The 5018-nt window shown below is 41.4% G+C and overlaps 1 pseudogene; it reads right to left on the bottom strand.

Annotated features, from left to right (window-relative positions):
- Positions 1-295: 295 nt before the first annotated feature.
- Positions 296-1526, bottom strand: LOC118842121 (annotated as a pseudogene).
- Between the last annotated feature and the right edge of the window lie 3492 nt (positions 1527-5018).

Here is a 5018-nt window from a genome sequence, read left to right on the forward strand (position 1 = left end):
TTCTCAGCAAATTCAACCTTCTGTGTCTAGGGCACCCTAACATAGGCTCTTTGGCAGCTCCTCTGTGTCACTCTGCCTCAGAGGATTGAGCCAATAAGCAATAAGAATTTGTGTATGCTTTTATTACTTCAACTGTCTTATTTCAGAATGACGTCTAAGTGTAGTTGAGTTTTCTCACTTAACTCAGAGAACTGAAGATTATAACTAGTGCAAGTTAAGGTATTGACCATCCAAGTTCATTCCCGCCCCAACAAGAGCCCAGAGAGAAGGCAATTTCTCAAAACTACATCACACGTTAGTAGCATTTCTTGTACAGTAACCTTGGCTCAAATTTCCTAAAAGGCAAGGATCTTAAGATTTTACACTGATTCTTTGCTTGGCTGCTTGGTCATTCTGAAGAATTTGCTATGATCCAAGGATGTTCAATGAGCTCCTTCAGTATCTGCCTTTGGTAAGGTTTATCCTTCAAACGTCTTGAAATGAGATCCCTAACCCCTTTTGTTATAAAGTCAGGGAATTTATATTCAATCTTTGAAACGCTTCTGTAAGTTTGTTGATATGTTTCTGCCTCAAAAGGAGGTTTTTCAGCCAGAAATTCACAGTACAGAACTCCCAGACTCCATAGATCCACCTTTTCATTGTGCATCCTGCCTTCACTCATCTCAGGAGCTAGATAGTCAAGAGCTGTCCTCCCAGATGATGGAGCATGAACTGACCAGCCAAAATCTGCAATCTCCAGCTTTCCATCTGATCCAAGTAGTAAGCTCTCTGGCTCAATATCTGGATGAATCACGTTTTTGGAGTGGCAGTATGATAAGGCACCCGCCAGCTCTGTGATATAAGTAGCCGTTTTCTGTTCATCAGGCTTTGAAAGCTTTTGAAGCTCTCTATAGACTTCTCCACGAGGTGCATATTCTAGAATTGTGGTATAATGAAAATAACTATATAATCTCAGCATATTAGGATGCCAAACATGAGGCTGTATTTCTACTTCTCGCCTCAGCTGATGTTCAACTCCTGCTTTCTCCACTTGGGCCTTAAAGGGTACTATAAGTGCCAGGATAAACTTGCTTTGCTTCTTTCTTGCCAAGTAAGCATTTCCAAACTTTCTTTTTCCCAAAGGGTGACCAATTTCAAAGTCATCCAGGGCACACTGCCTTTTTTTTTTTTGTTTCCTCCTTTTTTCTGCCTTGGTGTCTCTCCCTTTCAGGAGCGCTTGCAGACACTAATGTCTGAGGTCACTCGGTGTTTAAAAGTGCTATTTGGTGGTCCTCACATAAGATGAATTACAGGTGTTGTCTGTAACTTCTGTGGCTGTTGAGTCTGAATTGCTTTAGTCACATGACTAGAGACATTCTTTTGTGCCTGGGAAGAAACTAGAAGAGTTGAGCTTGCTCACTACTTGCAGGTAACCCATTCCGAGAAGAAATCTGCTGAGTCACAGGCACACATTTTGGACCTTCCCCAAGTGCAGTTGTTGTCTTGTTGCTAGGTCCTGAAACACTGTTTTCTTTAGATTTGCCCATGTTGCTTCTCCCCAGAAAGATTAAATTCCTGGATTAAACAACCCACTCATTTAATGGCTGAGAGGACTGAGGCCCAGAGAGATGAAATCACACGGCTCGTAAATGGTGGATTCAGATTCAAGCCCAAGACATCCGCTCCATCCATTGCTCACGTATATTGCTCTGACTCCACATTCAGCCCCAGCAACTTCTTCCCTTTGTTGGTATTTTGTTCCCATTATGGTGGGGGATGGGAACAAGTTGTCCTAGCAATTAAGGGAAATTATTCAGGAAATACCCTCCTGGGGAAACACGGCCTGTACAAATCCTTATCAGAGGTAAACTAGAAGCCATGCTGAGTCTAGCCAGAGTTCATCTGAATGCAAAATCTTTTTCCCTTAAGGACGCATTTCCCAGGCCCTTGTTCTCTGTCCTTCACAAGCATATAAGTTGGGGAATTCATTCATTCATTCATTTGAGACACTGTGATATAGTGGAACAGGTTTCGGCTTTAGAATCAGAAGGCTTTGGTTTGAATCTCAGCTTTGCCACTTATTTACCTGTGTGACCCTCGGTAAGCCACTACAATCATGGAGGAAGCTAAGGGGCACAATGGATAGAGTGCCAGGCTGGGAGTCAGGAAGACCTGAGGTTCAAATGCAGCCTCAGGCATTTACTACTTGTGTGACCTTTGACAAGTCATTTAACTTTTGTCTGCCTCATTTACTCAACTGTAAAATGGGGATCATCATAATAGCCACCTTATAGAGCTGTTGTGAGGATCACGTGAGATAATACTTGTAAAGTGCTTAGCACAGTGCCTGGCACATGAAAGGTACAGTGCCCATGTTTCCTTTCCCATCCCTCCCTGCTCTGGCTCTGATCTATAAAATGGCTCTAAATCTGTGATCCTACAAATAATGCCTTATTTGCATTATTCATTTGGCTTTTCCTTGCAACCTCAGCCTTCCTAAGTCTTGCTATTTTCCAAGTGACCATTGTATTTTGTTACAGAATTTGTGTTGGATTTTTCACACTTTTCACTGATTTCTCAGAATATGTTCCTATAATTTATTGACCTTAAAGATAATCCATCATTGGCAATGCACTTAAGGCAGGGAAACAAAGATGAATGAGAACAGAGTTCTTACACTTAGGGAGCTTACAATCTAATGGTTGGGGGCAGGGAGGGCAGGATATATGTGTATATATATATATATATATATATATATATATATATATATATGCAAATAAATGTTATAAGAGGGAGAAAGTGATATGAGTAAAGTGAAATCCAGAGTGTTCTAGAAAATTTGTTGGATGACAAATCTCTTTCATTTGGGGGCATCAGAGAGAGTTACATAGAGTAGGTGGCACCTAAGCTTGCTCATGAAGGAAGGGAAAGATTTTAACAGATGGGGAAAAGAACTAGCATTTGTTCGGTACCTACTATGTGCCAGGCACTGTGCTAAGTGCTTTACAATTATTATCTCATAATATAATCCTGGGAGGTAGGTGCTGTTATCAATCCCATTTTACAGTTGAGGAAACTGAGACAGATAGAGATTAAGTGAGGTACCCAGGGTCACACAGCTAATAAGTGTCGGATTTGAACTCAGGTCTGGATTTGAACTCAGGTCTTTCTGACTTAATGAGGCAATGGAGATAGTGTGTTCTTGGTATGGAAGAGAGCCTGCATGCATTGCATGGTGGAAGGATAGGGCCAGATGAATTTTCTAGTTTTGCTGGAATATAGTGTGTGCAGGAGGGTAGTTTGAAATAACGCCCGAACGTAAGGTTGAGACTAGAGTTGTTTCCTAACACATAACATACGTTATATTATTTGACCCTCACAACAAGACCATGAAGTGGGTACCTTCATTATCCTCAGTTGACAAATGAAGAAATTGAAGTTAAGAAAGGTTTGATTGAGTTGCCCAGGGTCACATAAGCATCTGAGTAGAGTGGCATGCTGGTCTTTCCAGAGCCTTTCTAACATTAACTGCTCCCATCTTTGATCATCTCTGCCACTTTGAAGGGTGTGGGGTGAAACCTGAGGATTGTTTATTTTGTATTTTTATTACTTTTGATTAGCAGTTTTTTGATATGCTTTTAGGAGTGATGCTTGCTTTCCTATGTAGGAGGAGGTGGAAGTCTGTGTTAAGGAAATTGTGTCCCAACTGATTAGTAGGAGTTAGCCCTCATATTTAATCCTAGGATACTTCTAGGATCTTCACTGTCAGTGGTATAGGTGTTTCTTTGACTGAGACAGATACAACCTCTCCACATTATGGTCAATTGGTTTCTGTGTCTCAAAATATTAATCAGCCAGTGGCCAACTTCTGGTGCTGAGTCTCCCCAAATCTATTCAGGCCCATCCTTGGATGACAGACCCAGTTAGTTATGGCTCCCTCTCCCAGTCCTGGGGGGTCCCTGAACAGATCTAGGATGGTCATGTGGTAGAAAAATCTGCCACACCCAGGAATGCCCTCTCTCCCTTGCCCTCCTCATTTACCTCCTCTCTCACTTCTGGGCTGTCCCAGAACCCATCTCATGGTGTGGGGGTGACCATCTCTTTTTCTTCCAGTGAGATGGAAGACTACCTACTCTGCAGACCCCTGGCACTGTCACTGAGCCTACTGATGCAACAACATAAGTACCCCTACACCTTGCCATCTGCCCTTCATTGAATTTTTAAGACTTCTGAGCCTTTCTATCTACTCTGCAATTTAATTAAGAAAATTGTTGTTCCCAATTCTAGTGTGAGCTCTTTGAGCGAAGGTGCTGTCTTGATTTTTCTATTTGTATCCCAAGCATTTACCATAGTGCTCAGCACAGAATAAATGCTCAGCACTTAATTAATGCTTTTTCCTCTATCCATCTATCTCTCCATTCATCCGTGACACAATGAGGTATGGGAGGAGAACTTTAGTGGAAGTAAATCCTTTTATAAAGTTTTCAGAAAGCTTCGATACAAGCTGTGCCTTGAAAACATTGTCTTGGTGGTTACTTAGGATGTGGAAAGTTCCCAATGGTTACTTTTCTCTCTATTTGCAGTATGCTTTATTATTGTAGGTAATGGAAGCAGCAGGAAATATATTGGAAAGAGCTTGGGGTTAAGAATGAGTGGACCTGGATTCAGATTCTGGTTCTGCTGTTTACTGCCTATGGGACATAGGGCAAGTTACCTCTGTTACTGTACCATTTCATCTTCTGGAAAATGAGGGGATTGGACTAAATGAGAATGACCTTTCTGGCTTCAAATGCTATGATTCAGTTCTAGAGAATCCTTGTTATCTCATGAATTTCCTTTAATTTGTACTTTCTTGCTGTTTGCTATTAGAGGTGATTCTCAACCCAATCTGACTTTTTGCCCTTTCTGTCTGGGATCCCACCATTCACTTCATAAATCCAAGTTCAAAATCTTGGCAATTTCTTTGATGTCTCTCACATCCGATCAGTTACTGAGTACTGGAAATTCTACTTATATAACATCTCTCATATGTCCAGTCT

Source organism: Trichosurus vulpecula, chromosome 3 (genome assembly GCF_011100635.1).
Source record: "Trichosurus vulpecula isolate mTriVul1 chromosome 3, mTriVul1.pri, whole genome shotgun sequence".
Lineage (NCBI taxonomy): Eukaryota > Metazoa > Chordata > Mammalia > Diprotodontia > Phalangeridae > Trichosurus > Trichosurus vulpecula.